Source organism: Meriones unguiculatus, assembly GCF_030254825.1.
Source record: "Meriones unguiculatus strain TT.TT164.6M chromosome X unlocalized genomic scaffold, Bangor_MerUng_6.1 ChrX_unordered_Scaffold_30, whole genome shotgun sequence".
Taxonomy (NCBI): domain Eukaryota; kingdom Metazoa; phylum Chordata; class Mammalia; order Rodentia; family Muridae; genus Meriones; species Meriones unguiculatus.
Genome location: NW_026843706.1, coordinates 8,273,886 through 8,289,746, shown reverse-complemented (window position 1 = coordinate 8,289,746; position 15,861 = coordinate 8,273,886). Strand labels below are relative to the sequence as shown.

The window sequence follows — 15,861 nt, the reverse complement described above, 5'->3', positions numbered from 1 at the left end:
GGAATTTTATGAAAGGTGTGAGAGATAGAAAGACTTGTAGGAGGCAGGAGCTCCAAAAGGAAACCAACAGAGCCCCAAACACTGGGCACTGGAGGCCTTGCAGGGACTGATACTACAACCAAAAATAATGCATGGAGAGGACCTAAAAACCCCTGCTCGTATGTAGCCCATAGTCTCAGTCTCCAAGTGGATTCCCTAGTAAGAGGAGCAGGGGTTGTCACTGGCATGAACTCTGTGGCTGGCTCTCTGATCACCAACCCCTGGGAGATGCATCCCTGCCAGGCCACAGGGCATACAATGCAGCCAGTCCTGATGAAACCTGATAGGCTACAGTCAGGTAAAAAAGGAGGAGGGGAGGATCTCTGCTATCAGTGGAGTAGGGGAGAGGCATAGAGGGAGAAAATGGAGGGAGGGTCAGAGTAGGAGGAGATGAGGGAGGGGAAAACAGCTGGGATACAAAGTGAATAAATAGTAATAAATAATAAATAATAAAAAAGCATCCAGCACCAAAGATGAAAGATGTGGATTATTTCAGTGGAATATATTCTCAACTGTGAACTATTCTGGTAAGCAAAATTATATGCATTGTTTATGTCATAGTAGATAAAGTCCTAAATTAGTTCAAAGTACTTTGACCAGAATCTTTGTTAAAGATTTGTTACTTTTAATTATGTGTATGGGTGGGTCTAGGGGTGGAGAATGTATACATTGCTGGTGGCCATGGAGTACAGAGGAGTCAGATATCCTGGAGGTGGAGTTAAAAGTCACTTGACTTGAATGCCAGATGTTAAACTGGAGTCCTGTTGAAAAAGCACTATGTGCTCTTAATTACTAAACCACCTCTCCATGCTCCTGCAGCAGAATTCTAAGCAGATATGAAATATGATGCAACGAAGATGAACAAAAACAATGACATGTTGATGGAAAGCAATCTGAGTGCTCTTCTAGGGCATGCTCAGCAACTTTTTCCTAGACATACTATGTGTAAATCCTCACCGCTGAAGCTCCACAGACAATAAAATGCAGCCAGATAATCCATAAATAAATTGAGTGTCTTTGTTTACCAGTAACACATTATTTATGGATAATGAAACTTGAATTTTTTTGTAATTATCATGCACGATGAGGTAGTCTTGTTTTTAGGTCCTATTTAAAATAGCAAAACTGTCTTAGCTTGCAGTTAGTACAAAAACATGAGGTAGACTTGATTTGATTTTAGTATCATTTTAAGCTACTATGTTACAGCAACTTCTTTACATTGCTGATATGTTATCTTCTTTAATTCACTGTAGAAAGAAGATCAACATTAAACAATATAAAGTCACTTTTAGTTGGAGTTTTTTTGTTCCGATGAAATTATAAACATACAGCAAGCATAACAGGATTGCTTTTGACTTCATGCCTCTAATAACAATTACTGATTTGCTTGTCCCAGGTATCTGTTTAGGCAGAACTGGACTCAAGCAACATTAATGTTGCTAAGATGACACTTAAAAATCTCAGACTATTCATGGCACTCAAATTGCTCCTGAAGTACAAAAGCAATGGGAAGATAAAAGAAAAGGGCTAATGAATGCATATCAAGTGAAGACAACAGGTTACAAGGCATATAATCTGATCACGTATTCTGGTTTGCTTTGGCAGTAACATGCTACAAACTTTTAGCTAACAATCCACTTCGAAACAATATGTCATAGTCACATATAAGAGTGATTATAGCTTAGATGTCTAAGACAAAATCCTTCTCCCTTGTCAGATACACTTAGGGATGAAAATTAATATTGGAAAATGTTCAACAAGTAGAGAAGCATTGTATCCACCTCTCCCTCATACACAAATGATTTATAGAAATAGACTGTTTATACACTGGCTTTAGATCAGCCCCATCTTTATTAGAATTGTACTGTCTTCATTTATGCTTCTTCCATTATCAGGAAGTGAGTTAACACCAGAGAACAGCCTGCCCATCACAAATCAGTTCCTGTGATGGTGAGTGACTTTAGGGAATAAAATTGCTGAGTGTATCAATTCCCAAACTTCAACACAAATAACACTAGTGATTACAGAGATACAAATAAATGTCCCCACACAAAAAGAGAAATACAGCTTTCCATGATCAAGTAAGTGAACTCTTGATCAACAGATTAGCTATTCACTAAACATATTTTCAGAATAAAGAAACTGAGATGATTTATGGGTAAAACTCTACTTATAAAAATACTTTATCTTCAATTCATTTAAAAATGGGATTTGTTTTACAATCTATTTTTTCTTGTTTTTCAGTATCTGCAAATTAGGGAGAGAGCTGAGTATAGATATGCATTCTGTGATGTTTGATACTGATGTTTATTACTTTAGTGAGGAAAGATACATTATATGTTTACTGTGTGTCAGATACTCTGTGACATGCCCTTGAATATTGCAATGAATTAAAGAGACTTGGTTTTTGCCATAATACAGTTTTTAACTTAGTGTAGTACAGTAAAGACAAGTAAATATGTTCACCAATTCTGTGATAATTCACTGAATACCTACTTTGTGCCAGGTACTGTTTGTAATGTGCTTGTGAATTAGAAAAAAAATGCCTAAACTACGGCTTACATGTATATAATAAATGAAATATCAAATTTACTTTATTAAACTATTATCATGTTCCAGGCACTACACTATGTGCTTGTTATGTGAGAACCCAAGTTGCTTCTATCTTGGACATCAGGTACCAAGGCTATCTATCTGTATCCCTCTGTAATGATGTAGCATTTTTTTCCTAACATTATTACTTTCATTGATTCTTGGGAACAAAAATTATTTCACTATTCTTCACCGTGACTTCCCCAAAAACCCATAAACTCTTCAGTGGAGCAAGCACAGTTTTAATAATTAGACATTTTAAACTTCTCTCTCTCAGTATCTAGGTTTGGTTTTTGTTGTTTTTGTTTTTTGTTTGTTTGTTTAGTGTCTACCAATCTCAGAGTGCTCAATCTTATTAGCACTTACTTACCCAGCCATATTAATGTCCACAATAATTTTAGTAATGCTTGGGCTAAAACCCAGGATATCTTGCATTCAGGGTAAAGTTCTCATTATTTAAAATCCACTCATTTAGATGAACCTTACAATTCTCAGTCAATTCTTTCCCTGCCTTTCTCCTTCAGAAAGGCAGCCAAGTTTTTTGGTGCGTCACTAGTTTCTTTTTCCACAATTCCTTTACCAACAGATTTTGTGGCTGATATCTGGGGAGTTAGGATTCTACAAAGCTCATTACACTTATAGATCATGACAACATTATTAATGTTTTCTCACTATTGGATTTTAATGGATGAGGAAGCTGGGGCACAGAATGTCAGAGTAAAGTGAAAAATGTCTGAGAGCTAATAAGTACTAGGACAAAGGTCTGAACCTGAGCTGTGTAGTAAGAAAGGTAGAAGTGAGTGCTATGAATTACAAAGTAAAGTCACAAGCTGAATTTAATGGGTATTCTAGGAGTTCTCTGAGAAATAATAGTTGTGGAAGAACTAATTGATTGGAAAAAATATTGGAGTCATTCCAGACAGAGGCAACAAACAAGTACAGGAAGGAACCTCACTTATTTAAGCAGAGGAGAGCCTAGTGTAGGTTGGTCTACACAGAGAAAGTAAAAGCATGGAAAAAAATTGAAATGATTGAGGAGACAGCATACAGATAAACTTATGAGCCAGGATTTACTATTGACAGCAACAGAGGGGTCTCTAGGGATTATAAGGAAAGATATGAGGAGTCATTTTAAGATTAAATATTTAAGAAATAAAATTCCCTTCCTCTATGAAATTAAAACTATGTTAAATAATGTGTTCCAAAGCTAGCCTAGGTACAAGATAAAAGACTTTTCCCTAAATGATTACCTATAACCAAATCTAGAATTAATCTTGCCAAAAATCACTTCAGGAAGCCAGGCATGGTAAGCTCAATATTCAGGAGGCAGAAGCAGGCAGATTACTGGGTAGCATGCTCTACAGAGCAAGTTTCTGTACTTCCAGGGCTACCCAGAAAAAAAACCTGTATTGAGTAAGAAAGGAAGGAAAGAAGGAAGAAAGAGAAAGGAAGGAAGGGAAGTAGAGAGGGAAGGAAAGAGGAAGGAAAGAAAAAAAGAAAGAAAAGAGAGAAAAAAAGAAAGCAATCACATGAGGAGGTAAGTGTGTGTACATGTACAGACCAGTCTCAACACCTGAATTTCACATCACTAGGATTAGGAAAGAACCAACGCCTGCAAGTTATCCTTTGACTTTCACTCATGCACCACACCACACACAAGCCCACTGTCTTATGCATGCTTAACTCTCCATACACACACACTGTAATTTTGTGCATAGATTAGCATAGAATCACATTTTCTATACCAAACACTCCAAAGCCACTCATCCAAATGCATCCAACAAAGAAATCCACATAATAAAACCTGCTGGCTCTCAAATGATACCTCCTGGGCCAAACTCACACTAAAAACTTCCATCCATATCATCCATCCCCTGAAATAGAATAAGTATCTACCACATAGATCCCATTTTTAAGATTCTGTTCAGGGCTGGAGAGATGGCTCAGCCATTAAAGGCTAGGCTCACAATCATAAATCTAAGATTCCATTCAAATAGTAGATTTAGAAGCTTAAATTTACATAATCAATAAATTATAAAAATTAAATTGAAAGGCAGACAAGAAAATAAGATTTTCAAATGATTAAAAGCATAGTTCTTTTAGCCAGGGCTTTATGTACTTATTGAATGTACTTATGTGCTTGGGCAAAGAAGAATCAAGAGTTATATCCATTTGATAGCTGCTGGGTGAGGGTCACTCTACATTGGAGATGTGGTGGTCAGTGGTAGATTTCTCATGTCCCAATCAATGATCACACATCTGGGTGGCAGTACTAACTTGATTTCATGAAGTTATTAATAACAATAGTATTAATTTTTACTCATTCAACTTAAATGGTTTAAATTGGGTGTTCATATTTCAATAGAACAATGCACTAACTACAGAGATTTATTTAAGCCACAGAGATTTATCCAGTATGAGAGTAGAGGGATAAGCAAGAATTCCATGTTAGTCATGTTAAATTAGGAGGGTTGATTAGCCATCAACTGGAACTAGCGAACAGTCATTTGGTGTTACACTGCTGTGGAGATGTCATAGTCATTTAGTTTAGAATTCAGCCAAATCGGGTATTTTTCAAAGCTACTGGGAAACTAGGGGAAACAAGAACTGGGATATAAATTTGCAAGAGCCATGTAAAAGCAACTAAATGTTATTTTTATGTTTCAGCAAATGTTATCTTTGGGATATGAAATGGAAAGATCTGAGAATAAAAAATTATGGAATGAAAGGAGTAACAGTTGGGAATACATGTAGTGCTGGTGACAAATTGAAATTGCTACTAAGAAGTGCTCAGAAAATATTACTTGTAGGATTTTCTCTTTATAGCCATCTGACTTGTTTCTGTCCCACAGAGAAGAAAATCACCAATTTATTGCTTTCAGCAAACATGTATATTCAGTACTGACATACCACTCTGCTCTTTAGAAAGGAAAAATACACAACATTGCAGTGAACAAATTTACAAGGAGAATTACTTTACAAAACATGAGTTTAGGGATATAATTATGTTATCACTTTAATTAAAGTGTAACAATAGATAAGTAATAAAATAATACATGTATCCTAATATGTCTGGATGTAACACTTAGAATCCTTATTTATATATTAGTTGCCAGGTAGTAATTCCCTGCAATAATCATTTTGAAAACCATTTCAAATACAACACACTCACAAGATTAAATAACTTTGCCAAGGCCATTTTTCTCTTTTGTTTCTTTTCTATTCCAATTTATTCACTTTATGTCCTGGCTGCAGCCCCCTTACACATCTCCCTCTCCCACCCTCCCTCTCCCATCCCCCTCTATGTCCCTCCCCTACTTCACTGATAGGAGAGGTCTTCCTCCTCTACTTTTTAACCCAAGCCCATCAGGTCTCATCAGAACTGTCTGGACCATACTTCCTTATGGCCTAGCAAGGCAACCTCAACAGGGGGAGGTAATCAAAGAGCAGGCAACCACGTCTATGCCAGTGATTGCCCCTGCTCCCATTACTAGGGAACCCACAAAGAGACTGAACTGTTCATGGGCTACATCTGAGCAGGGGGCTAGGTCCTCTCAATGTTTGATTCTTGGTTGATTCATCAGTCTCTGCAGGACCCTATGGGCCCAGATTTTGCCAACGCCGTTTTTAAAGCTTCAGTATATTTACAAAATTTACACCTATAGTTAAATGAAGTTTTCAGAGTGTACCGTACAAACACCAGCAAATTAGATAAGGAATTGTTGTATCAACAAATTAATGTAACCATCATGGTTTGAAAGCACAACTCTTGAAGCCTAGATTTAAGAAAGAACCACAAAGAAAAGGGGGGGGGGCACATATGGGAATGGCAGCAGCTAAGAGAAAAGGGCAATGAGTGTGACCAGAATGTTTTGTATACATGTATTAAACTATCAAAAATAAATCAATAAAATTAAAAGAATATAAGTTACATGGATATATTCGTAATCTCAATGTTCATTTCCATATTATGAATTTTTATTACTAATCTTTTTCACTTTATTTTTCATTTACTCACCATATGTACAGCAAGAGAACTTAATTTTCTCTATGGCAACATTTTATATACACCTGTAGCTCATCTCTATCTCCTTCCCTCCAATATGAACTGTTCCTGTTGCTCAATGGACACTGTAGTCAGAACTACAGTCAGAAGAACCTACAGGCTTTCCTTTCATGATGTCTCAAACATGACTTTCAGATTCATCTCTGAAATTGTCTCTTAACTACCTCATTTCCACTTCCCTCTTTTACTCATGTTTTTTTCCAACAAAATTGTATTAGCCATAAAACCAAAATCTTTGCCATTTTTCTTCGATTCTTGTTTTTAGCCTTCAATTATTATGTGATCAATATATCTCATATTTTATGGATGATTGTGAAAATGAAGAACACACATAAAATATCCTTAATTAAATTTAGCTTCTCACACCTGCTGTCAATGTTCAGTAGTCACAAATTTTGTTCTCCTCCAAATAAAACTGAGAGCAATTACAAGGCAAAGATATTACTAGTGATTTTTTAGTGCCCACAAATTTATATGATTGCTTAAATGTAGCAAAATTACAATGAGTCACTCACTCATCCTCAAAATCTTTCATGATAGGGCAGAGTGTTCCTTACATTCTCAAGAAATTGAGAATGGCTGTCAGGGGTTTGTTCTGATGATAATGTGTTTAAAAACTCATGATTAAAACTGAATATTTGGCAAAACAAACAAGATTTTTGAAGCTATGAGGAGAAGAGATAAAGAAAATCGAGACAGCTGACAGCAGAAGAGAAAAAGAAAGCAGGCAAAAGTAAGGGAAATTTTAATTTTGTGGCTATTGAGAGTTGTGTGATATAAATACTCTTATTGATCTTCCTTCTAAATATTTTTTATCATTAGTAATTATTTTATAGATTATATTTCTTTTTTTTAATTTTTCATCAATTACACTTTATTCATTCTGCATCCCCCCATAAGCCCCTCCCTCCTCCCCTCCCAATCCCACCCTCCCTCCTCCCTCTGCTTGCATGCCACACCCCAAGTCCACTGATAGGGGAGGTTCTCCTCTCCTTTCTGATCTTAGTCTATCAGTTCACATCAAAAGTGGCTGCATTGTCCTCTACTATGGCCTGGTAAGGCTGCTCCCCTCCAGGGGGAGGTGATCAAAGAGCAGGCCAATCAGATTATGTCAGAGGCAGTCCCTCTTCACATTACTATGTAACCCAATTGGACTCTGAACTGCCCTGGGCTACATCTGTGCAGGGGTTCTGGGTTATCTCTATGAAGGCCCCTAACTAAAATGTCCAATCCCCATCCGGAAAGGCAAAGAGGATGGACATCAGAAGAAGAAGAAAACAGGAAACAACCTAGGAACCTACCACAGAGGGCCTCTGAAAGCCTCTGCCCTACAGACTATCAAAGCAGATGCTGAGCCTGATGAGCAACTGTTGGGCAGAGTGAATGGAATTTTAGGTAAGAACTGGGAAATAGTAAGAGCTGGAGAGGACAGGGTCTCCACAAGGAGAGCAACAGAACAAGAAAATTTGAACACAGGGAACTTCCCAGAGACTCATACTCCAACCAAGGACTATTCATAGAGATAACCCAGAATCCCTTCTAAATATTGAGCAACATCCACTCTTCTTACTAATGCCATGATGGATTGTACCTAGCCACTTTTAATTAAAATTTTTCTTGGGTGAAAAAAACAAAGTACTTAACAAATGCTTGGAGGGGAGTCAAGAAAACTGCTAGGACTTGGGATACAAAAGAAAGGCATTGCTGCATAAAAACCAAATCCCAAGATAGGGTGCAATGATCCTTAGCTCTTAGATTTCATTCCCCTAGTCTGCTCAGCCAGAGTAGAGCTGATCATATCATACAATAATAGGATATTGTGAACATGACACAATGTGCATTTCAAGGCAACATCACAAAACCCATTGTGGCTTCCAACTTGGCTCACTGCTGAACCACGCTTTCTAGAAGAAACCTATTTCTGATTTCTGAGGATCTTTAAGCAGTTCTGTGATGAGGACCATATAACAAGAAACTGAAACTTCCTTCCAAGAACCAACAACAATCTGACAATGACATCAGTGTTCTACCTGCACTGGAGTGTGACCAGTTCCAGTCAAACCTTCAGAAGGTTGTCTCCTCCTCCTCCTCCTCCTCCTCCTCCTCCTCCTCCTCCTCCTCCTCCTCCTCCTCCTCCTCCTCCCCCTCCTCCTCCTCCTCCTCCTCCTCCTCCTCCTCCTCCTCCTTCTCCTCCTCCTCTTCCTTCTCCTCCTCCTCTTCCTTCTCCTCCTCCTTCTCTTTCTCCTGCTTCTTCTTCTTTTTCTTCTTCTGGTTTTATTTAAACACAAAACATACCTACAAGCAATCATTTTCTTTGCTATGTACTTTGTCACCTGGCTTTGGGATTGGTGACTCTGATGGCCAGCTGTGCTGTTCTTTCTATGATGACTTTTCAGTTCTTGGGGGAAACATTGAGCAATCTCAGCACAGTAATATTTGTTGCACATCTGCAACATGTCCAGGTCCTGAACTTTGTGAACCAGAAACTTCCAGAAGCTGCTAGGCAGCATGTTCTTGGTTTCCTTGTTGCTCCTGTAACCAATATCGGGCATCAGGATCTGGCCCTTGAATCTTCCACTCACCCTGTTGTCGATATCTCTAGGTTTCTGCCAGTTGCTCTTAATTTTAACATATCAGTCTGACTAGTGTCTGACGAACTTATTGGTCCTCTTTTTGACCATTTTGGACTTCAACAGAGGACAGAAAACAGCCATGACACAGAAGAAGAGATGGCAGCCACCTAGTAGGTAGCACCAAAGAAAAAGAAGATTGTGTTCTGAGCTAACACTTCCCTGTCAGCCTCATGCAAAACACTAAGATGGACCTGCCCAGATAAGCTATTTCTAAGCACCCCCCCACACAAAATGTGAGGATGATAAATAACTATAATTCTTTTAGAGGTGTAACAATACATTTATTACAATTGATAATGCCAATGGCTTCTTGCTATATAGTGGAGTCTATTAGTACTCTTCAGTAGTAAACTTAGTCTTATGGGAAACGGTGAGGGTCTCAGATTTTCCCCATGATTCTTATTTAGATGTAGAATTTCTGAACATTTCTTGTCTCCATTTATTCACAACTAAAATGAGGCTTTAAATCTTTTTATAAAATAGTAAAGATCATAAACCACTAATGGACAGCTCTGAATATCCAACATTTTTAATAATACTGAGAACCAGAGAAACAGTTGTTCATATCTTTTCATTGCTATTAGAAATCCTTAAGGCACAATAAAGTCAAATTTCCATGCTACACAACATTCAACTCAGATAATTTCGTTAATACTTCAGTGCTGTCCAATTAAAAAACACTTTATCTTAATGGAAAATAATAATGCCCTCATGCTCCTTGAATTCTACTAAAAGTAAACTGGACACAATTAGTTATATGTCTTAATGCTTTTCATATCTTTTTCCTATGCTCTGTTTTATAATTCTTCTATGCTTTGTAATAATAACTTCCCTCTTGATCATTGACCATGGACACTGGAGCCTCTTTATCGTGAGAATCAGAAGTCGCTGGGGATTTATGCTCCTTAGGGAACCCAATTGTCCAAGACTGACTACTTTACATTTACTAAAAGACAGTACCTATCCCTTGACAAAAGAAAAATTTAGAGGTACAAGATTTTCTTCCAGGGACTACCCATAAGACAAGCCTGAGTCTGCTACTTTACAGAAAACTGAAATGTGCTGTCTTTCTCTATTTCCATGCTGCTTGTCTCATTCTTGAAGGCAATCCCTGAATGTAGCACTGGCATTAGAATCTTTGGCACTAAGTCAACTATTTTTCTTTTTCTATCTCGAAGATACTATTACCTTTCTTTAGCAACAAATATGGCCAAGCAACCAATTCAACTGTTGATCTGATTATTTGATAATTATCATAACAATGAGGATTATTACTTTTTTGAATTTCATAATTAGAGGAAATAGCATTGCTTCCAACCAAGCTGAAAGTCAGGTAATTGAATTGAAAGCAACATTGATGATAATATTGTTTTTAGTTAAATTATATACACCATGGTTAGACTACATAATGCAAGTAACATAGCTGGTGATAATAAAGGGCCTAACAAATGAATATATAATATATATAACCAATAACACGTTCCATACAATTGTAAGATTCTTTTAACCAAATTACAAACTCTGAATCATTCATTGTTCTCAGGGGAAAACTGAAAAGCAACTGATACACAGTGAGCTCTCATTTAATGCCAGGGTATGTGCAAAGTGTTTTATTTATTTATTTTTTCAGTTTTCTTACTCACTCTCTTAAGGAAAGGAATCCTATTTCACAAAGGAAAATTCTGAGCATAATAATATTTAGCCAAAGGGGGGAGAACAGATTCAAGAACTGGCTATGAGGTCTCTTGCCTTTAATGCAAAAACTCAGAAATGAGGCTCTGCCCTACAGAGTATCAAAGCAGATGCTGAGACTTATGGCCAACTGTTGGGCATAGTGCATGCAATCTTATGAAAGAAGTGGAAAATAGTAAGATCTGGAGAGGACAGGAACCCCACAAGGAGAGCAACAGAACCAGGAAATTTGAACACAGGGGTCTTCCCAGAGACTCATATTCCAACCAAGTACCAAGCCTGGAGATAACCTAGAACCCCTGCACAGATGTAGCCCACGGCAGTTCAGTGTCCAAGTGTGTCCCGTAGTAACGGGAACAGGGACTGCCTCTGACATAAACCAATTGGCCTGCTCTTTGATCACCTCCCCCTGAGGGAGGAGCAGCCTTACCGGGCCACAGAGGATGACAATGCAGCCACTCCTGATGAGATCTGATAGACTAAGATCAGAAGGAAGGAGAGGGGGACCTCCCCTATCAGTGGACTTGGGGAGGGGCATGCGTGAAGAAGGGGGGGTGGGATACAAAGTTTATAAAATGTAATTAATAAAAGTTAAAAAAAGGCAAGAACCATATGAATTCTGGTTGTTTTCAAGAAATTTGAAGTAAATATTAATTAAGTTATGAAGTTAGTCTACCAGCATAGGTAAAAATAGTGTGTATAGTTTTGAAATATTACAGTATATTATAGGATGATATTATTTTGATAACAAAAAGTTACACAAATGGAAAAAACCTTAGAACTCATAAATCAGAGACAGTTAGATCTCTATGAGTTGGAGGCCAACATGATCAATATAAAAAGTTTCACACCAGCCAGGGCTACATGGTAAACCTCTCTCAAATAGAAAAAGAAAACAAAGGAAGGAAGGAAGGGAGGAAGGAAGGAAGGAAGGAAGGAAGGAAGGAAGGAAGAAAGGAAGGAAAGAAGGAAAGAAGGAAAGAAGGAAGGAAGGAAGGAAGGAAAGACAATATTCAAGCCTGTACCAATATGGTCATTAACACCAGGCTTTTCTCACACATGATGATCTGCTGTCTGTACGAAAATATTGATGAGAGTCACTGTTGCTGCCTAACAAAAAATGTGGGATGAGAGTGATTCATGAAGAACTATTGCTAAGATACTTAGTAAACCGAGTTTTCACACACTGCCAATGTATTAATGACCATGTGGATTCCCTGTTGAAATAGGCAATGAAATACTGGTGTTTTAAATGGCATGGTAATACCCAGTTCATTCTACTGCTGAGGCATGTAATATCGATACATTAACATTCTCAGCTCTCTTTTACAAGAATGTCATTTCCCATCCTGTACTGATCATCTTACCAGTCTTCAATGAAGACAGAAAGCAAACACACCACCTCACTTGTGTTTACATTATTGCCCAAAGCATTTGCATTTAATGAATTAGTAGCTATATTCTCACAGCAGAAGGTACTCAGTCCATAGGCTTCCAGGAGAACTTAAGAGAATAAGTAATGTGGAAAGATCAAGATAAGACAAGGTAGAATTCTCACATGAGCAGTAAATCATGAGCAGGCCCTTGAGAAGCCAAAGCAAGCTTGAATTATTTTGATGGAAGACTCTCTTCAGTACTCATCACTTGGATACTCATCATGTCATGCTTCACTCCTTGAATCATGATGATCTACTCTATTTCAACTAGTCTGAATTTCTGTATTTATACTATTTCAAAGCTTGAATTGGGAACTAGGTGGTACATACTAAAAAATACACCAAAAAATTAATGTAAGGAAGCATGATAGAGGATATCCTTTCCTCAAAATCTTCCACTTCTTCTATTTGACTTTATAAATGCAATCGAATTGAGGTCAGTGAGATGGCGGCTCAGTGGGTACAGAAACTTTCCCTTAAGGGTGTCTACCTGATCTTGATCCCTGGCCCACATTTTATTTAGAAGGAGAGAACTGACTCCTACAAGTTGTCTTCAGACCTCTCTCTCTGTCTTTCTGTCTCTCTCTCCCTCTCTCTGTGTCTCTGTTTCTCTCTCCCTCTCTGTCTCTCTCACACACAAATAAGTAAATATAATATAATAATACAATAAATTTAATATAAAATGTTAAGAGTTATAAAACTGTTGTCACGGAAATTTCTTTTTTCCTTGAAGTGGGATATTTTAGTGTTCTAAATATAATATCCTGATATATATACAATAAGAATCATGTCTAGAGACTTTCAGCATGTATCAAGGACTTCACAATGGTTTGGGCAGTGTTTAGGCCTGACTAAGGGTTCTCAAACCACTGCAGCTTCTTTCTCCACTGTCTCAGCAGAACATGCAAGCACAGGACTTACAGACAAAGGAATTGTTTTGGTTTTTTGCTTGGAAAACTGGGAACCAATACATTCCTTCTGGGAATTTAGGATAAGTTTTAAAAAAACAGTGTCCAGATGTGCTTAAAATTTCAGTCTGTTCTCCTCTTTTGGTGAGGAGTGGAGGGGGAAAGCAAAGGGTGGGAGAAACGTTTTATTAAAAACTGAAACAGTTATTAAAAAAAGAATCATATCTATTTAGTCCTACATTAAGTATTTTCACCAAGTCAATATGACCCCAACTTACATTTCTAAATAGCAGGATTGAGAAGATAAACACTAAAATAATAGCATGCAAGTAAGCAGAAAATGGTGAAATACTAACATAAAGTTAGCCATTGGTCAGAATGTTATCAAAATGTCTCTGAAATTTAACTGTTCACTACTCATCATCTCTCATTGACAAAAGTACTCAAAAATCAATTTATACAAGAAAAAAGCAGAACACAGACATTTATGTTAACAAATAGTACACTGATTGTTCAGACATATAGCTCTTATGGCGTTTTTCCTGAAAATATCCAAAATTTTATTGACATAATATTCTTAGAACTTATTTTGGAGAAAAGAACTGATTTGGAAAAAAGTAAATCCAGAAGATCTTAGATGCTCTATCCTTTCTGTTCTAATTCACATTAGTGACCCACATTTCCTCAACTGTGAGCTTTGATAAATAGCACCTGACATTCTAATGGGATGAAGTTAAATAATACAATAATAATACACAATAATAATGAAGAAATATGCTCAGCTATAAATAATAAAAGTTCATCAATTATTAATAAAAGGTTTCTATATATTTGGCTTGAGAGGGAAACATGTTTTACCACACTTTTGGGGGGATGGGTTCTTGTGAGGCCAATACTGACCTTGAACATGCTTTGTAGCTAGCTTCCTTTAACTTCTGATACACAATCCTCTCTTTCCATATCGTTGGGAGATTGATTGGTTTTTCTGATGACATTTTATTTAAGTTTGTAAGATATATAGAAAGAGTATTCTTGCTAAGGCCTATTACTATGCTATCTGTTATATATATTGTTATTACTATTGAGATAGTAGAGGACCCCACTAAAATAGTAAAGGTACAAAATGGCAAACAAAGTTTGGCTAGATAGACTCAATGAGAGACAGAGTTTATATCAATATATTGATTCATGAGTTGCTAGTCTCCAACTGAATCTGCATCTAAATTCATGTTTCAATCCTGCTTATTGGTCAGTCTTACCTAAAATACTATGTTACCTACTTGATCTATTAAAGACAGAAAAGAAATAGCATTTAATAAACCTTTGTGAAGGAATTAATTCAGAGAAGCACCTATGATCCTAGTTTAATGACTGCATGTATATTTCCATTAGAAATGTCTTCATATATAAAAATAATTTTATAATGTGTATTCTGTAAATCTCAAATCACTCACTCCAAACCTAGTATGAATTATCTCACTTGAGAATTATTTTTATCTCTCTTAAATTTGTAGAACAGATGAGCTGCAATATATGAATGGAAAACTTGCATTGGAAAAAAGAGTTTTAAGAATGAGAGGAAAAGAGGAGTTAAAAATAGGAATACTTTCAAGTTTCTGAAGAAGTGCCCTATGTTCTTGCAAAGTTAGCCAAAAATTTTCCTAATTGCAAACTGGTAGTTCTGAGGGCTGGAGGGGTGAGAGTAACAGAATGTTTTCCAAATCTGGGTGTTACCTTCTTTGCCTTTTAACCCAGTTCTAAGGATAGACAATTATCTTCTTGATGATGATCTTTAAATAATTCCATGGAAGAAACTGGTCAGAAACAACCTTAATGGATTTTTATGGTAGCTACTCCAGCAGGAGAATGATAAAGGGTGGATTAAGGTTTAAGGAAAGGAAATAGATACTATGTAGACAGAAAGCTAAGGGAAATTAAAACAAAAATGAAGCTAAGATTAGCCAAAGGATGAATACAAATGAATCAACAACAACAAAAAAATAGATCTACCGCTGACTCACACAAATCAGCCATGATACAGAAGATAGGAAAGTGTGTATCGTGATATTGATTTCTCTAATGATGTCTTCAGTCTCTTGTGCTGGTGTTGTTTTTTATTTGTTGTTAATTTCTTACTATGGCCTCCTACTGCAACTATAATTTCCCTAGAATTAACAAACTGAATTTTGTCTGTTTATTAACACATCAGACACCTGAAAAATCTTAAGAAGCAATTTGCTGAAAATTAGAATCAAGTTTATGTGTAATATTAAAATACTAATTTGCCATATTGCTTAAACCTTTTACAAGGTGAAAAGGGTAACTGCAAAGAAAATTATGTTAGCAAATTGAAAGTCTCTCTTTGCCAGTCATTTGCCTATCATTAAAGGACACCCTGGCAGTTGTTAGTTTGATGTCCACATTGTATTTCTATAATAGATCATGGATGGGGTTTTATCTCATAAAACAAAAGCAAAAGCAAAAACAAACAAACA

The 15,861-nt window shown here is 36.8% G+C and overlaps 1 protein-coding gene and 1 pseudogene across 4 annotated transcripts in view; both read right to left on the bottom strand.

Annotated features, from left to right (window-relative positions):
• Il1rapl1 (interleukin 1 receptor accessory protein like 1) overlaps nt 1-15,861 on the bottom strand; it is a 1,800,273-nt gene that overhangs the window by 1,720,731 nt on the left and 63,681 nt on the right. The window lies entirely within an intron of this gene.
• LOC110539736 (large ribosomal subunit protein eL32-like) lies at nt 9,027-9,411 on the bottom strand (annotated as a pseudogene).